At 48.3% G+C, this 19238-nt stretch overlaps 1 protein-coding gene and 1 long non-coding RNA gene across 7 annotated transcripts in view; one reads left to right on the forward strand and one right to left on the reverse strand.

Moving 5' to 3' along the window:
• The window catches only part of LOC132886372 (uncharacterized), a 30348-nt gene that overhangs the window by 1222 nt on the left and 9888 nt on the right, over window positions 1-19238 (forward strand). For 4 of the 6 annotated variants that reach the window (XM_060920956.1, XM_060920957.1, XM_060920955.1 and 1 more), the window contains exons 3-4: window positions 6230-6257; window positions 6535-6588. The gene's annotated coding sequence lies outside the window, so the exon portion shown is untranslated. Of the gene's footprint in view, window positions 1-47; window positions 3591-6229; window positions 6258-6534; window positions 6589-19238 lie in introns of those variants that run through there. The other 2 variants (XR_009654686.1, XR_009654685.1) reach the window with 1 other exon arrangement.
• Window positions 381-8074, reverse strand: LOC132886388 (uncharacterized). Its single transcript, XR_009654687.1, has 4 exons — window positions 7005-8074; window positions 1041-1160; window positions 757-933; window positions 381-632 (listed from the first exon to the last, which is right to left on the reverse strand). It is a non-coding gene; the product is annotated as an uncharacterized LOC132886388 (long non-coding RNA).

Raw genomic sequence — 19238 nt, forward strand, 5'->3', positions numbered from 1 at the left:
TTGGATGAAAACTACTATCTTCAGCTCCCTCCACAAATGTTCTACAGGTTCAGGTCTCGGCTTCGGCTGGGCAACTCACAGACATTCAGACTTGAAGCCACTGCAGAGCTGTCTTGGCTGTATGCTGTCACCACCATGCTTCACCATAGGAATGGTATTAGTGAGCTGATGAGCAGAAACTGGAGCTCAGTTTTGGAGTGCATTCAGCCGAGGGTCTGAAGACTTACAGTGGTGCTTGAAAGTTTGTGAACCCTTGAGAATTTTCTATATTTCTACATGAATGTGACCAAAAACATTACATTTCCACACAAGTCCTAAAAGTAGATGTAGGACTCCCTATGTGTGGGTGGAGCACAGAGGACGGAAGGACAGAGACCAGATTCCAAAATAGCGTTTTATTGCTAGACTTTTCAGCTAAACAATAATTCATTCAAACAGCCAGACAGACACACACAACCGGCGTCTGGTTCAGGGCAGAGCTCCCTCCGCTCTCACTCTCCCTCCTCATATAGGGCGCGGTCACTGGGAAGACACACAAACACAGGTTAATTGCTCTCAGGTGAAGTGATTCTGCCACTTACCTTCCCTGACTCCACCCTCCTGTCACAGACCGGCGCTTGACCACGCCCCCGCTGCCACAGTAGACAAAGAGAACCCAATTAAAGAAATGAGACAAAAATATTATCCTTGGCTATTTATTTATTGATAAAACATGATCTAATATTACAGATCAGTGAGTGGCAAAAGAATGTCAACCTCTAGAATTAGCAGTTAATTTGAAGGTGAAATTCGAGTCAGGTATTTTCAATCAATGGGTTGGCAATCAATCTCCACCAGTCCACAATCAGACAGATGGAGGAAATTCAGGATCACTGTTTCCCTCCTCAGGAGTGGACCAGCAAAGATCACTCCAAGAGCAAGGCATGTAAGAGTCTGCGAGGTCATAAAGGGACCCAGGATAACTCCGAAACAGTCATTTTACAAAAGAATGGTTGAAGAATCAAGCTTATGTTTTGGAATGAACAAGTTAAAGTCCTGACCTTAATCCAGTAGAAATGTTGTGTGAGCAGGTCATGTGAGGAAACACAGCAACATCTCAGAGCTCAAGCTGTTCCGTACAGAGGAACAGGATAAAACTCCTCCAAGCCGATGTTCAGGATCTGATTAACAGTTACAGCAGATATTCAGCTGCAGTTATTTCTGCACAAGGAGCTCACACGAGACACTGAAAACAAGGGTTCATAGTCTTTTACCACTCACTGAGATGTAATATTGGATAATTTTCAATAAATAAATGACCAACTATGTTTAAGTTCATTCCATTATCTGTAGCCACTTATCCTGTGCAGGGTTGCAGGCGGGCTGGAGCCTATCCCAGCTGACTACGGGCGAAAGGCGGGGTACACCCTGGACAAGTCACCCGGTCATCACAGGGCTGACACATAGACACAGACAACCATTCACACTCACATTCACACCTACGCTCAATTTAGAGTCACCAGTTAACCTAACCTGCATGTCTTTGGACTGTGGGGGAAACCGGAGCACCCGGAGGAAACCCACGCTGACACGGGGAGAACATGCAAACTCCGCACAGAAAGGCCCTCGCCGGCCACTGGGCTCGAACCCAGAACCTTCTTGCTGTGAGGCAACAGTGCTAACCACTACACCACCGTGCCGCCCTATGTTTAAGTCTCATTCATTTAATTGGTTTCTCTTTATTTACTTTTAGGACTTGTATGAAAATCTGATGTTGTTACAAAAATTTAAAAAGTTTCACAAACTTTCAAGCATCGCTGCGTCTAAATGAGAGATTTCAGTGTTTTCACGTTTTTGTTTTGATGCTTGTTTGACTATTGTGTGTAGATCAATGGCAAAATATAATCCATAAATGTCATGTGTAAATGTAATCCACTCACAGCAAATTCGATGTTCCTTGTGAGATCAAGATAATCATGAAGATGGCATACTCTATTGATAAAAATTATGTTGTGCTATGAACAATGTTTTGCTAAAATGACTGGACAGATAAACAACAGCATGAAAGGAGAACATGATGTTTTCGGGAAAGTGACATGCAGTGGAGACATGCATCTTTCATTCATGATGTTTATATGTATTTTGCATCCATTTTGCCAGTTAATTCATTCAAATTTAGATTCCCAGTGAACTATTTAAATGCATCTTAAAAATGTTCATGAAATTAATGTGCAGAATTGAAATACATTGGCTATTTAAACCTGAAATTATGCAATTTGAAGTTCCATCAGATCAGATGATGTTTACATTAGTTACGTTCGTAAATTTATGCTTTCTAAAACAAGGAGGATACGAATGCTTTCCCTGACTTACGTCATGTTCACAAACGAGTCATTCCATGTTAATTCACATCGCTGTTGCTGAATGTCTCAGATTTTGTACATTCTTTTTGTGATTTGTTGCTTGTGACCGATTACTGGAATCTGCATTTTGGAAAATATCACATTTTTTTCACTCCTAGAAAAAAAGATTGCATTTTATAATTAAAAAAAGTCTGATCTGGGATATCCAGAGTCAAGACTTCGACTTAGCCTGGACAGCGGACAGCATGTTTTATTTACTGATGTTTTTTGTAACTTTTGACCAGAATTCAGTGACATTTGGCGGGTTTTTCCCACAATAACAAACTAATTTAAAAAAAAATAAAAATCCTTGCAGGGCGGCACGGTGGTGTAGTGCTGTCGCCTCACAGCGAGAAGGTTCGGGTTCGAGCCCCATGGCCTAGACCCCGAAGCCGCCGCCAGGCGCCGCTAAAACCGCCATTTAGAATTTGAGCCGCCGCCAGCCAATAATTTTGTAAGCCAATTTGAGCCGCTATCTAATAAAATTTGGCTGAGCCACTAAGAATTGTGTACATCAAATAATGGGTTTATCCACATCATGAGCTACAAGAAAAGTGACACAAACATGATCAACTGTACACACTAGTAGTAACACAATAGAGACGTATAGGCATACACTGTAGAGATTTAGAACTGATATCACAGCACAGAGAGCCACCACAAGCTTGCCGTTGTGACTACCTGTCTGGCTTCCCGCTCCTCACACCGTTACCACGATACACTGGGGAACCCGGGGACCCACCCAGAGCATCAATCGACTCCGATATCGATGAGATGGCTGCAATCTTTGCCACTGCTGAGGGAAAGTGTAAAGGTATTTTTTTTTTGTTTGTTTGTTTGTTTCACATACTTCAAGATTGATAAAAAAAAAAGTACTCCACCACTCTACTTTCATCATAGTAAGATAGCTGCCAGTCAGTCCTTCACTGGTCATTGCTAGTGAGAGTAGATAGCTAGATGCCTTCCTCAAACAATCCAGATTAGCTTATTATTAGCATTGAACTACAATCTTGCTAGATTTATATTTACAATGAAGTAAGAGACCAGGGGACCTGTGGTAATTTGCTATTTATTCCCCCCATTTGTTTGATCCGTTCGCCCGGATATATGCCACACAGTGACGTCCAGTATCAGCCATTTGTAGCCATAAACATTTTGGTGGCTGCAGCAGCCATTAAGGTTTTGGCTGAGTCAGCTAGCCAGCCAATAATTTCATCAGCCAGCCATTATCCTGAAAACAAACGGCTTCGGGGTCTACCGTGGCCGGCGAGGGCCTTTCTGTGTGGAGTTTGCATGTTCTCCCCGTGTCCGCATGGGTTTCCTCCGGGTGCTCCGGTTTCCCCCACAGTCCAAAGACATGCAGGTTAGGTTAACTGGTGACTCTAAATTGAGCGTAGGTGTGAATGTGAGTGTGAATGGTTGTCTGTGTCTATGTGTCAGCCCTGTGATGACCTGGCGACTTGTCCAGGGTGTACCCTGCCTTTCGCCCGTAGTCAGCTGGGATAGGCTCCAGCTCGCCTGCGACCCTGTAGAACAGGATAAAGCGGCTACAGATAATGAGATGAGATGAGATGAGATGAGAAAAATCCTTGCAGTTCCTCTCTAAGCCCCACCTCCTTTTCCGTGTCGTAAAGCTGTTTTTCTTTCTCTCAGCTATACTGGGAAGAGGAAAAACAATAGCTTGCTCAGCTTCAGCTGACGGCTTTGTCACTTTGCTCTCCAGCTGAAACCACATCTGAACCTGTTCAGTGTACATTTCCTGAGCAACAATTACAGCCATTTTCCCACAAATGAAGGGAAAGGAACAAACAGCGGTAGCACAATTAGCCTACGCAGCACGCACATCCTGTGCAGCAACAAACAACGTTTTACAGACCGAGAGAGAGAGAGAGATTATGAAAGTGACTGTATGACCAATATGTTGCTGTTTGAGAAAAGTTCTGGATGAGTAAATGGTAAATTAGCATGTCTGAATGTGCTTCATGCTTCACACACACACACACACACACACACACACACACACACACACACACACACACACACACACACGAAACTGTGCCACCATCTAACATTAAAGAACTATGACCAGTGAATATTTTATATAAATAATACACATTAATTTGTTTGTTTATTCTGTACTCATGAAGTGCAAAATTATTAAAAATGTTGCTCCACAGGGGTTTATATGACTACATTATCATTTCCATCGCAACAGCTCACTCATATGGACTTGTCCAGAAGACACTGCACATTAAACAATTAAAACATTTAAAGACCTTTAATATGGTGACCTTTTCTGGAAGGAGTCTCCAGTGTCAGCGCTTTCACAGTCAGGGGTGAAGCTCCAGGTCTTCTGACGTCTTCAGGACATTGAAGTTTACACTCCTTTACGGTTTCTCATTTCACAAAAACGACAATCTGTCATAACGCCAGCGAGAGCAGGAACTAAACTGTTCATTAAATCGAACTACAAATGGACAAAAATCAAACCAATGATGTGTCTTTTTTTAATCAGTTAAAAATGATAATTGTTGAAAAACTGCTGTTATCTACAAAGAATAAACCACTCGAGGGACATGCTGTTGTTGGAAAATCATCAGCTTCAGGATGTTCACTTCATCCAATGATTGATTATTTTCCTGTAACAGCATGCGGCACGGTGGTTTATTAACAATAACACCGTCCACGTAGAAACAAACCTCAAGATTTTTATATGCTTCAAAAAAATGAAACTACAGATCCGCTCTGAAAATGGAGCTCATCAGCACGACTTGTTTCTCCAACAAGGCTCATTTTGGATGAACTTCTTTCAGAAAGTGGTCAGAGCGCTGAGAGGACACGAGGAAACAGTGTGGAGTGACTCACAGTACTTCTTGGAGAGGGCTGGCTATAATTCAAGGCAGCAGCGAGCCTGTTTAAGCTCCTTAAAATATCTCGACTTAATTACTGTCATCTGGAAGCGTTCTCCCGGAGCAGAGCCGAGCACAGCTTTTCTTGAGATCGCTCTTGCTTGAAAGTGCGTCGTCTGTTATCCGAAGACAGTGCGGAGCGCAAGTCCAGGGAGAAGATGGTTTTGTTCCTTTCACTTTACAGCTCGTCAGCTGAAGATCTTCGGTGTTCCGTTGGTCATCCAATGATCTGGAAAGAATCTTGTTTATAGTTCGTCGACGTTGAGAAAGGGAAAGGGGATCCGGTCGCCTTTTCTCTTTAAAATACTGCGTGGGCTGCAGTAACAAACCGGTTCAGTTATTATTACAACTCTGCGAAGATCAAATACATTGAACTTTGGCTAAAGGTCCGGTATCAATAGCTCATTCTTTGTTCTCTGTCCTTCTGTATCACCGATGCATCGGCTTCTCTTTCACGCGTGGAATCCACAGCCAGAGAGAAAGAATTTCGATTCCGCCGCGAGTTTAAAGCACAGTCATGACATCACTGTATTTGGTATCCGGTATCATCTCTGTATCCAATACCATTACAGGGAGTCAGAAGAATGGGCGGAGATAGAACATGGCATCGAGTACAGGGATTGGTGTGTTCATAAATGGTTACTCTGGTTATGGGCATGGCTATCCATCCCTACAACAGGAATGACTTTATTGGTTTTGAAAACTGAAAATGTGTAATTAGCTGTTGAAATGGTTTGTAAAACTGCAGGTTGATATCTGGAAACTGTAACATACAAAATGGTGCCTACAGAGGAAGACAGACCAATACTCAGGAAATGCTCTGCCAATGTCTTTGTTGATATGCAGCAGAGAACTTTACTGATTTCCTGTAAATTATGTGCTGCTCTATATACAGGCAGCTTTCACTCATTTGAGTTCTTTCTCTTTTTGGGTGGACAGGAGCAAAGGTACAGGGATGCATTAGAAGGTAGGTCATATTTTTAGATTTGCCTTTAAGTGAATTTCTTGATGCTTCAGTTTTTTGGGTTTTTTTTTTTTTTTTTTGATTTTCTGGATCTAATTTATTTAGGCTTTGACATTGTGTTAAAATTTTATAAACTTACACTTCTCCTTTAAGTTGCTGTTGAAACAAATGTTTTTATGGATAAGAATATACAGTATAAGAACTGTATTACAATTAATCAAATTGTGATTAACTATAATTGGAGTTGATCAATTATATTATCTGATTATTTTTGTTTTAGTTGAAATATGCAATTAGTCATCATGAACTCAACAGTTGTGAAAGGTTTATGAAGGTGAGTTCTCAATACATTCTCATCATTTTATCAGAACATTATTTCAGGATTTGATCAATGAACTGTTTCTTTTGTCATGCATCACAATACTCTTTAGTTTAATTATAACTTGCCCTTTACTCACACTTGGAGATGATGTGAATAAAGCCATGTGTTCAACATACTTATATACATACAATATACTTCAGTAATCTGTGTTTATATATGTTACACTGTGTAGCGGTCAGAGCAGGTGGGTGGAGCACAGAAGTACGGCAGGACAGAACTGAGTTCCAAAAACTATTTATTGTTTCACTTTTCAGTCAAGCACACTCTCTGTTTTGCGCACTGTCATTTTGGTGGAGGGTAGAAAACGTCAACACATGGGTGATCACAAGTAATGTTGCTCAGCTGATTAGGTGGGTGGGGACACTCACCTGGTTTGGTGTTTTGGCTTGCCGTTGGCTGGTAATATTCCGTGAAATGTGTTGATAAACGGGAGCGAGCACGCACAGAGACAAAATCCAATTGCATGCTGGAAGAGCGACGCACATCACCGGTAAGGTGCTGGGTTTAATATTCTCTCGCTGGTTTGTTGTTAACTGCTTGATCGTCAGTTGCTGTTTTTCAACTGGTCAGAAGTTAATGACTTTGTCACTATGGTCGCTTGGCTAGTGCGTTGTTTTAATCCTCCGATTAATGCTTAAGTTTACTTGTCTGAGATGACGGGACAAACTTTTGAATGGAAGCGCTATTGCACTTTGCTTCCTGATTCGCGTTGCATTCTGGGGGCTGTAGTCGTAGTTATTTCCAGTAGTGCATGATGGGAGATGTGGTTCACTTACTCGGCTTTGTAAATGGGTTCTTGTCTCTGCTACTTTGAACGTGATAATTGTAGTAATGGCTCTGGTGTTGTGTATGTAACGAAATGGATTAAGTGTAATGTCTGTTGTTTGTTATACAAATTAGCTGTTGTGCATTCTAATGTTGATGTTTATGGATCTTGTTGGTAATGCTTTAAAGATTAATTATTTATACAAGCTGCAGATATTTATACAGTAATTTGCTGATGCTTTAAGGATGCATTTGTGTGTATTTATATGGATTGCTCATTTATATTACAATGACTTTCTATTTGTTATTTATATAATTATGGCATCTAATGCATAGCACAACTTCGGTGTTTTCCACAGGTTTATAACCTGCTGCCGTGTCACAAGTAAAGAGAGAAAAATAAACAAAACATTTTGGACACTGAGTTATACCCAAGTCTCGCTCTTCTAGCGCCCTCTTCGGTGGGGACAAAACCACAGAAAACCGAACAGTTATAAACCGAGGTGCCGTAAAGAAAGAAGAGGAAGACAAAAAGTCAAATATCCCTCTAAATAAACTTCACCTCAACAAACATTAAAATCATCAAACAAAAGGAAAATGGATTCCGCTGAAATAACAGAACTAAAAGGGAAACGATCCTCTGCTCAAGCAGCATTCACCAGACGCGCTAATAAGCTTTCTCTCACTGCGACCATCATGGAAAAGGGAGCAATTATTGATGAGATGCGTGCACTCAGTGCTGATTTCAACAGGATGCACGACACTGCACTAGCTTTCTTGGAGGCCGTGGAAGATGTGGAGGGCAGTGAAGAGGAGGCGAGGAGGACAAAAATAAAAGTTGAGCAGTGTGTCTCTGTCTATGGTGACTCAATGCAGCTGGCCAGGGATATCTTGTACGACAAGTTTGCAAAGTCCGAAATTCAGCTCCACATAGAAGGAACCGAGGAGACATGCAAAGAAGTGGAACATGCTAATATTGCAGAGATGCTAGAGCATGAATTTGACGCCCTGCGTGATGGCCTTCTCGAAGGAATCCATGAATTGGAGCAGAAAGTCCTAACCTGGGAACGGCTCGTCTCTGACAAAGTGACTCCCCACAAGCAGACAATCTTCAAACTCAAAAGCAGAGCACGGGAGTGGGAGCTGAATTGGAAAAAACTTAGCCGCAAGCCCAAATCAGAGCCCCCGCCATCGCCTAGCATGCCGACCATCTCCAAGCCACAAATCAGCCTCGAACGAACTCGGCTGCCTGTCTTCTCAGGAGATATGACGGATTATTATCGTTGGAAGGCCGAGTGGGCAGAGCTGGAACAGCTAGGAAATCCAATGAGAACGGCTGGAGTAACACGGTTCCACCTGCTGGCAAGTCTGAGTGAAAGAGTCAAAAAGGACTTGGTTCTGTCCAGCTGTTCAAGCCCTGAAGAGATGTTCAAGCGCCTTGACAATCGTTTCGGAAATAAGGCAAGAATTGTCCTTAAAATTGCTGAGGATATTGAAAGCCTACCCCCCGTGAAGGGAAATGATCCCCGGAAGGCGATTGAACTGATCCAGGCCGTGGAGAGGGCCTTGAGCAACCTGGTCATACTTGGAGAGGAGGACATCTTGAAGAACAGGCTTGTCGCGCAGTCACTGGAACGGAAGCTACCCAGCTCACTCAAAGAAAAGTGGATCGAGTATAAGGCGGAGCCCTTGCATGGATTCACCCCCCAAACTCACTTTGACTGTCTGCTGCTGTACCTCCAGAAACAGGAGGCGGTACTGGAGGAGCTCGACCAGCTTGATGAGAGCCTGAGAGAAGGAACCCCCCCGGCAAAATCATATGTGGACAAATCTGCCAAAAAGGCTTTCTCCAAAGCCACCTCTGGCCAGAAGGGGTACCAGCCGCAAGCGTGCACGGCCTGCTCTGATTCATCCCACGCAGGTAGGCTCTTTGCATGCACCGCGTTCCGAGAAATGGATCTGCCGAGCAAGAAAAGCCATCTTAATGCAAACAAGCTGTGCTCTCAGTGTCTTGGACCCCACTCTCAACCTGTCTGCGGCAACAAAAAATTTGTCTGCACAAAGGCAGACTGCAGAGCTGAAGAGCCCCACCATTATCTGTTGTGCTCCAGATCAGTGCCCCTGGAAAGTGCCAGGAAAAAATCAAATGGCAAAGGCCTTGGCCTGACCAGCCACCAGGAGGAGCTATTGGCAAAAGTTACCCCTGAGCTCAGGGAGGAATTCCGGAAGGCCTTCTCAAATAAGACTACCTCTGCTATAACCTGCTCTGCTGGGAAAGCGCCCTTAGAGCATCCAGTGGTGATGATGCTCCTGGAAGTCACGACCAACTCCGGTCAGCTTATCGGGGCATTGCTAGATCTTGCCTCCGACACCAACTATATCACTCATTGTGCCGCCCAAAGGCTTGGGTTGAGTGGTGAGAGCATTCGCCTAATAGTGCATGGTGTCGGAGGCATGACCAAAACGGTCAAAACCAGCAGATATTCCCTTCGGCTGCGAGTGAAGACTGCTAAAGGCACAGTAGCTGAACACAGGCTACTCTGTTATGGGCTAGAGAGCATTGCCGAGGTTAGCCACCCAGTCACCCCAGCACAACTCCAGAAAATCTTCCCTGGTGTTGCTGCGGCAGATCTTGCTCGGCCTGAGACCATTGACCTCCTAATCAGCCACAGGGAGGGTCGTCTGGTTCCTCAACCGTTAAAGAGGGAGGGTGATCTTGTCCTTTGGGATGGGCCACTCGGCAAAACAGTTGGTGGCACTCACCCCGACCTTTTCGAGTCAGTGGACTTAACACTCCATCAGTCCGAGACCCACTTCGCACGAACAATGAGGACCTCGTCAAGGCTTTACCAAGAGATTCTTGTCCCAGCCGAAGAGCTTCCACCGACTGCTTTCAGCAACACCGCTGCCACGAACAAAGAAGTGTTCGAATGGTTCAAGTGGGATAGCATCGGGGCAGCATGCAGCCCAAAGTGCGGGAGCTGCAAGTGCGGCAAGTGCTCTCCGGGTGGCCAAGAAATGACCCTTGGAGAAGAAAGGGAACTTGAGAAGATCAAAGGCTGTCTCTCGTATGTATTGACTGATAAGCACAGTGATACTCCTCACTGGGACGCAGCTTACCCGTGGAAGGTCAACCCTGCAAGTCTGCCAAATAACCGCCAAGCTGTGGAAGCAACGTTCAGAAACGCTGAGGCCCGGCTAGCTAAAGAACCACTGTGGAAAGCTGCATATGGAGACCAAATCAATGACATGGTGGCAAGAGGAGCCGCTGTCAAACTCACCACGGAACAGATCAAAGCTTGGAACGGGCCAGTGTGGTACATCAGCCACCTGGTCGCGCCCAATCCCCACTCCAGCTCCACGCCAGTGAGGATAGTCTGGAACAGCAGCCAGGAGTTCAAAGGGATGAGTTTGAACAACCTACTCCATAAAGGCCCTGATGTTCTTAATCCCATCCGAGGAGTCCTGTTGAGATTTAGGAGTGGTCTCTACGCAGCCCTCGGCGACGTCAGAAAAATGTACAACTCGGTGTGGCTGAAAGATCAGGAGGTACACCTCCACCGATTCCTCTGGAGAGATGACCCCAAGGAAGAGATTGGCGATTTTGCAGTGGTAAGAGTTAATATTGGTGACAAACCTGCTGGTTGTATCGCCCAGGTAGCCATGAGAGAGACCGCCAACCTGCCCCAGTTTGAATCCATGATCCCAGAGCGCTGCATTCTGACAGAGGACTGCTACGTTGATGATATCTTGACGTCTTATAATGACCTCCAAGCTCTTACCAAGATGACTGAGGGAGTCGAGGAGATACTCAAAGCGGGTGGCTTCTCACTCAAGCCGTGGGTCCTCACTGGCCGAAGTGGGAGGGGGGAAGAACCTGACTGTCCCAGAGCAACAGAGCCCAAGACCCTGGTACTCCCCAATCAGATGCGAGACGAGGAAAGTAAGGCACTCGGTCTAGGTTACGAGCCAGACTCCGACAAGCTCCGCCTGCTCACCTCTGTAAATTTTTCAAAACGAAGAGGAAAAATGAGAACAGGGCTGGACTTACAAGAGGAAGAGGTTCGTGCTAACACCCCTGACCCCCTCACCCGCCGAGTACTGCTAAGCCAAGTCGCTGGGTTTTACGACCCTATTGGCTTAGCCTCACCCATCAAGCAAAGGGGTGTGATGCTGGTGAGGGAGTCCTTTCAGGAGGCCGGGAAAGACCGTCCTGTCAAAGACACCTGGGATGAACCCCTCTCACCGCATCTCAGGGAGGCTGCAATAACCCTCTTCGAGCAGTGCGTAAGACTCGGCAAGGTGAGGTTCACTAGAAGCCTCACTCCCCCTGGAGCCATGGGCCGCCCCATGGGCATCACTTTCTCTGACGGCAGTGAAGCTTCATATGGAGCCGTTCTATACCTCCGCTGGGAGACCGCTGATGGAATCATTGTCAGGTTAGTCGAGTCAAAGGCCAAACTAACTCCTCTAGACCAAAAGGGTGATGCCATCAAAGCAGAGCTGTGTGGGGCTGTCTTCGCAACTCGCCTGAGGTCCTACTTCGAAAAGCACTGCTACATCCAAGTCGACAAGTGGGTCCACATAGTCGATAGCCAGACCATTCTTGGAGCCATCCAGAAGGATAGCTATGGCTATCAATCCTTCTTTGCAAATCGAGTAGGGGAAATCCAAAAAGCCGGGCCCGTCGACAGCTGGAGATGGGTTGAAGGGAAGGCAAATATTGCTGACCTCATCACAAGGGGTGCAACCCCTGAGGACCTTGCAGAAGGATCTGCATGGCAGGAAGGCCCTGGATTCCTAAAACTCCCCTTTGAAGAATGGCCTGTGAAAACAGCTGGAGAAGTTATCTCCTCAGTCATTGGAGATGTTTCAGCGCTTCAAAGGAAGGCATTTTCAGCAACAGTCTTGTCCGCCACAGCTCAGCCTTTGAAATGGCCCGCCCAAAACATCATCGCTCTCGTGAAACTAGTTGAACCAAAAAGATTCAGCTCTCTGACACGTCTGTGTGGAGCTCTTGGCTGGCTGAAGAGAGCAGTTGACATCTGGCTGAGCAAACGCACCCAGACCTCAGGAGCCCTAAAGTGGGAGGCAAAAACATGCCTCTCAACTGATGAAAGAGCTACCGCCTTCAACTTCTTGGCCCTCGAGGCCCAACACAACGTCAAGTTCCAAGACTCAACACTTGATCGCCTGGTCGTTCAAAAACATCCCACCACGGGTCTACTTGTCTGTGGAGGAAGAGTCCAGTCGTTGGATGAGGATAAAGTGACTGTACCACTGATCCCATACCAGTCATGGCTCGCAGCTCTTCTGGTCAACGAAGCTCATGAAGAAAATCATGAGGGCATCGCTGCAACTCTTCTGCGAGCACGGAAAAAGGCTTGGATAGTGCAGGGACGAAGACTCGTCAAAAAGGTGCAGAGCAAATGCATCACCTGCACAAAGCGTAGAGCAAAAATGTGCCAGCAAGTCATGAGCGACCTGCCCCCTGAACGCACCCAAAGAGCTTGCCCTTTCGAATTCACCACCCTTGACCTCTTTGGCCCCTTTGAGGTCAAGGATAGTGTGAAAAAAAGGACGTCAAAGAAGGTGTGGGGGATCATATTCTGCTGTATGGCCTCCAGAGCAGTCCATGCGGACCTCACTGATGACCAGTCAGCAGAAAGCTTCCTCCTGGCTTACACCCGTTTTGTCGCCCTGAGGGGGCATCCAAAGAAACTGTGGTCCGACCGGGGGACGAACTTCATCGGCACCAAACCAGCTCTACAGCAGTTCTACAAGCATCTGGATTGCCTGCAGACCTTATCCATGGAAAATGTGGCTGCAAGACATGGAACTGAGTGGAAGTGGGAGTTTCACCCGGCAGATGCACCACATAGGAATGGAGCTGCAGAGGCTGCTGTGAAGCTTCTGAAAAGGGCTCTCACGAACCTCGGTGGGACCACAGGGTCCTTCACATGGGGAGAGCTACAGACACTCCTTTACCAGGCTGCCAACTTAACCAACGAACGGCCAATCGATGCCAGGGCTCAAGAGCAGGAGAACTCCATCGAGTACCTGACACCAAACTCCCTCATCTTGGGTCGGGCAACGATGGTTGGAGACACGACTGGCCTTGACCTGGAGACCCATTCCTGGCGCCGGTTGCGGGCTATCCAAATTGGGGTGGATCGCTTCTGGGCAAAATGGAGGGAGCTTGCTGGCCCAAATCTCTTCGTTCGGCAGAAATGGCATCAGTCAGAGAGAAACGTTAGAGTCGGCGACCTTGTCTGGGTAGCTGACCCAAATGCCCTGAGAGGTCAGTTCCGCCTGGGCAGAATTCTCTCCGTCTTCCCTGACAACAAGGGGATCGTCCGAGATGCCGACATCACAATTTGCACTGGCATTCCCGCATCACAGTCGAGCAGCTGCAAGAAGAGCAGCTCTCCTTTGTCTACCACTGTGATAAAGAGGGATGTAAGAAGGCTCGTGGTCCTTCTTCCGGTGGAGGATCAAGGTCCTCTGCCTTAATCTGACATAGTGGTGTACGCCGAACGCTGCCACTATGTTCAGCACATGCACACACATGCATACATGCACGTACATACTCATGCACATTATGAAGAACTGCAAATCTGCATCATGCACTGGAAAAAAAAAAAAAAAGACTCTGAAAGGGAGAAATTAGTAGAAATTGTGACTTCATTGGATCTTGCGATCATTCAGTCAAGTGGGAGGTGTTTTGCGCACTGTCATTTTGGTGGAGGGTAGAAAACGTCAACACATGGGTGATCACAAGTAATGTTGCTCAGCTGATTAGGTGGGTGGGGACACTCACCTGGTTTGGTGTTTTGGCTTGCCGTTGGCTGGTAATATTCCGTGAAATGTGTTGATAAACGGGAGCGAGCACGCACAGAGACAAAATCCAATTGCATGCTGGAAGAGCGACGCACATCACCGGTAAGGTGCTGGGTTTAATATTCTCTCGCTGGTTTGTTGTTAACTGCTTGATCGTCAGTTGCTGTTTTTCAACTGGTCAGAAGTTAATGACTTTGTCACTATGGTCGCTTGGCTAGTGCGTTGTTTTAATCCTCCGATTAATGCTTAAGTTTACTTGTCTGAGATGACGGGACAAACTTTTGAATGGAAGCGCTATTGCACTTTGCTTCCTGATTCGCGTTGCATTCTGGGGGCTGTAGTCGTAGTTATTTCCAGTAGTGCATGATGGGAGATGTGGTTCACTTACTCGGCTTTGTAAATGGGTTCTTGTCTCTGCTACTTTGAACGTGATAATTGTAGTAATGGCTCTGGTGTTGTGTATGTAACGAAATGGATTAAGTGTAATGTCTGTTGTTTGTTATACAAATTAGCTGTTGTGCATTCTAATGTTGATGTTTATGGATCTTGTTGGTAATGCTTTAAAGATTAATTATTCATACAAGCTGCAGATATTTATACAGTAATTTGCTGATGCTTTAAGGATGCATTTGTGTGTATTTATATGGATTGCTCATTTATATTACAATGACTTTCTATTTGTTATTTATATAATTATGGCATCTAATGCATAGCACAACTTCGGTGTTTTCCACAGGTTTATAACCTGCTGCCGTGTCACAAGTAAAGAGAGAAAAATAAACAAAACATTTTGGACACTGAGTTATACCCAAGTCTCGCTCTTCTAGCGCCCTCTTCGGTGGGGACAAAACCACAGAAAACCGAACACTCTCAGTCACCCAGACACACACGCACACACAAGTCGTCTGGTGCGGGAGAGAGCTCACTTCCTCTGCTCTGTCTCTCCTTATATAGGGCGTGGTTGCTGGGAAGACACACAAACACAGGTTAATTGCTCTCAGGTGAAGTGATTCTGCCACTTACCTTCGCTGACTCCGCCCTCCTGTCACAGACCGGCGCTTGACCACGCCCCCACTGCCACATACCCCCACCGCCCGACTCAGGCCGGGCGCCCGTCCGGCCTGAAGCCGACTCCCCCCCCCCCCCCCCCTTGACGGGACAGGAAGTCCGCCACGACCATCTGTGCCCCCGGCCTGTGGACCACCTTGAAGTTGAAGGGTTGGAGTGCCAGATACCAACGGGTGATCCGCGCGTTGGCATCCTTCATGCGGTGGAGCCACTGGAGGGGCGCGTGGTCCGAACAGAGGGTGAAAGGGCGCCCCAGCAGGTAGTAATGGAGGGCGAGGACCGCCCACTTGATCGCCAGGCACTCCTTCTCAATCGTGCTGTAGCGCCCCTCACGCACTGACAGCTTCCGACTAATGTACAGGACCGGGCGGTCCTCCCCCTCCACCTGCTGGGACAAAACGGCCCCCAGCCCTCTGTCCGACGCATCCGTCTGTAATGTAAAAGGGAGAGAGAAGTCAGGGGTGTGTAAAAGTGGCCCCCCACACAGTGCAGCCTTTACCTCAGAGAAAGCCCGCTGACACTGCTCCGTCCACTGGACCGGGTCTGGCGCCCCCTTTTTAGTGAGGTCAGTCAGCGGGCTGGTGACGTCCGAATAATTAGGTATAAACCTACGATAGTAGCCAGCCAGCCCCAGGAACTGTCTCACCCCCTTTTTGGTCTTGGGCCTCGGGCAGGCCGCAATCGCTGCTGTCTTATTAATTTGGGGACGCACCTGCCCGTTGCCCAAGTGGAAGCCCAGATACCGTACTTCCACCCGCCCAATTGCACACTTCTTTGGGTTGGCAGTGAGTCCCGCCCGCCTCAGCGACCTAAGGACGGCCCTCAGGTGTTGCAGGTGCCGCTGCCAGTCATTACTATAAATGATAATATCATCTAAATATGCGGCCGCATAGGTGGCGTGGGGCCGGAGGACCCTGTCCATCAGCCGCTGAAACGCAGCGGGCGCCCCAAACAGCCCAAACGGAAGTGTGACAAATTGGTGTAAGCCGAACGGTGTGGAAAAGGCCGTTTTCTCCCGGGATAATGGAGTCAAGGGGATCTGCCAATATCCCTTCGTCAAATCCAGTGTCGAGTAAAAGCGAGCCGTGCCTAGTCGATCGAGCAGCTCATCAATACGAGGCATTGGGTACGCATCGAATTTAGACACTGCGTTGAATTTTCTATAGTCCACACAGAACCGGACCGAGCCGTCGGCCTTGGGAACCAAGACCACCGGGCTGCTCCAGTCACTGTGGGACTCCTCGACGATGCCCATTTCGAGCATGGCCTGAAGTTCTTCCCGAACCACCTTTTTTTTGTGTTCGGGTAGCCTGTAAGGGCGGCTACGCACTACCACCCCCGGGGGTGTCTCTATGTGGTGTTCTATGAGGTTAGTGCGACTGGACAGGGGTGAGAACACATCCGAAAACTCGGCCTGCAACTGGGCGACCTCCATGAGTTGGGTCGGGGAGAGGTGGTCTCCACAGGGGACCGGAGAGGTACGTGATGCCAATGTCCCTTTTTGAACCTCCGGCCCCAGCTCCGCCTTCTCCGGAACTACCGACACCAACGCCACGGGGACCTCCTCATTCCAGAGTTTCAGCAGATTGAGGTGGTAGATCTGTAGCGCCCCACCCCTGTCTGTTCGCCTCACCTCATAGTCGACGTCCCCGACTCGCCGTGTGACCTCAAAGGGCCCTTGCCACTTGACGATCAATTTGGAGCTCGACGTGGGCAACAGTACGAGTACTTTATCTCCCGGTGTGAACTCTCTAAGGCGCGTACCCTTGTTGTACAGGCGGGTTTGCCATTCCTGGGCCTGCCGCAAATTCTCCTGAGTTAGGTGGGTGAGCGTGTGGAGTTTTGCGCGCAGGTCCATAACGTACTGAATTTCATTCTTACTTTGTGAAGGTCCCTCCTCCCAATTTTCCCGCAGCACGTCCAGGATGCCGTGCGGCTTACGCCCATATAATAATTCGAACGGGGAGAACCCCGTGGAGGCTTGGGGGACCTCTCGCACTGAGAACAGCAAGGGTTCGAGCCACTTATCCCAATTACGTGTGTCCTCACTTACGAATTTCTTAATAATATTTTTGAGGGTGCGGTTGAACCGTTCCTCTAAACCGTCCATTTGTGGGTGATATACGCTGGTGCGGATAGGCTTAATCCCCAATAACCCATACAGTTCGCGCAGTGTTCGTGACATAAACGTAGTGCCTTGGTCAGTCAGAATCTCTTTCGGGATTCCAACTCAGGAGATGACACGGAAGAGTGCCTCTGCAATACTGCGTGCTGAGATATTGCGCAGAGGCACTGCTTCCGGGTATCGCGTTGCATAGTCCACCAGAACTAATATAAAGCGGTACCCTCGTGCTGACCGATCTAATGGCCCGACGAGATCCATCCCAATTCTCTCAAACGGGGTCTCGATTAACGGTAGAGGGCGCAAAGGCGCTTTCGGAATGGCCGCTGGATTTACTAACTGGCATTCGCGGCATGCCGTACACCACCTACGGACATCGCCGCGAATCCCCGGCCAATAGAATCGGGCCATTATTCGGGCTAGTGTTTTATCCTGCCCTAAGTGTCCAGCCATGGGATTAAAGTGCGCCGCCTGGAATACCAATTCCCGGCGGCTCTTTGGAATCAAAAGCTGCGTGACTCGCTCTTTAGTTTGAGTGTCCTGCGTCACTCGGTATAATCTATCCTTCATAATCGCGAAGTAGGGGAAGGACGGGGTGGCGTTCGGCGGGAGCGTTTGACCATCGATTACTCTCACTTGGTCAAACGCATGCCGCAGAGTCTCGTCTCACGACTGCTCTAATGGGAAATCCGCGAGGGATTCCCCAATAGAGAGAGGAGGGGCCGGCGGCTCCTCACTCTGACGCGGAGATGACGTAGACGGCTCTGTGACAGCTGCTCCCGCCAAAGCGACACTGGGACCTCCCCCTGTCAAATGGCAGGACCCACTCTCTACTAGGCGTGTCATTAAACCCCGAAATCCTGGCCAATCAGTCCCCAAAATTAAAGAGTGGGTAAGGCGAGGATTAACCACCGCCTTCACTATAAATTTTTCCCCTCTGAAAATAATGTGGACCGACACCAAAGGGTAGCGGTGAACATCCCCGTGCACACACAACACCCTCACCCCTTGTGCTCCCCCCAATGCCTCGTTTTGAACCAGGCTTTGGCGAATTGAGGTCTGATTACAACCAGAATCCACCAAAGCCTGATATGTAGCCCCTTGGATACTCACCGGTATGCGATACGCTCCGGCCCGATCGAGGGCGGCCTCTGGCGCGTCAGAGATCCGAACCACCGCGCACACTTCCATTGTCGCGCCCTGCTGTTGAAGGTGGCCCGGCTCCCCGCAGCGCCAGCCAACCGGCCCGGGCTTTCCCTCTGCACCAGTGATCTGGGGTTCACTCACCTGAGGTGGGGGAGAGACAGACACAGAAGGGAGAAACGGGAGGGCACCGCAGGTGCGGCGGGCCGGCTGGGGTGGGGCCGGCCCCCGCCTCCGCGGTGGGGGAATGGGGCGAGGACGGGACACAGGAGGAGGGGGAGAGAGAGAGAGAGAAGAGGAGAGAAGAGATGATGTCCTCTGCCGTCCGGCTGCTGGGACAGCCGCCAAATGGTCCTCCGCCAGCTCGACTGCCTGATCCAGCGACGCCGGGCGGTGGCACCGGACCCACGCCGCAGTTCCTGCTGGCAAGCGAGCGACGAACTGTTCCAGTGCCACCTGGTCGAGGATTCCTTCGGCATCGCGGTTGTTGGCCCTCAGCCACCGCCAGCAGGCGTCCCGGAGCTGCTGGCCAAACGCGAACGGCTGGCCGACTTCCTCCAAGCGCAGCGCGCGGAAGCGCTGGCGCTGCTGTTCTGGAGTGCGCCCCACGCGCTGGAGGACGGCCCGGCAGAGGTCCGCGTAGGCCAGCCGGCGGTCGGCGGGG

This window comes from Neoarius graeffei, chromosome 5 (assembly GCF_027579695.1).
Source record: "Neoarius graeffei isolate fNeoGra1 chromosome 5, fNeoGra1.pri, whole genome shotgun sequence".
In the NCBI taxonomy this organism is placed as follows: domain Eukaryota; kingdom Metazoa; phylum Chordata; class Actinopteri; order Siluriformes; family Ariidae; genus Neoarius; species Neoarius graeffei.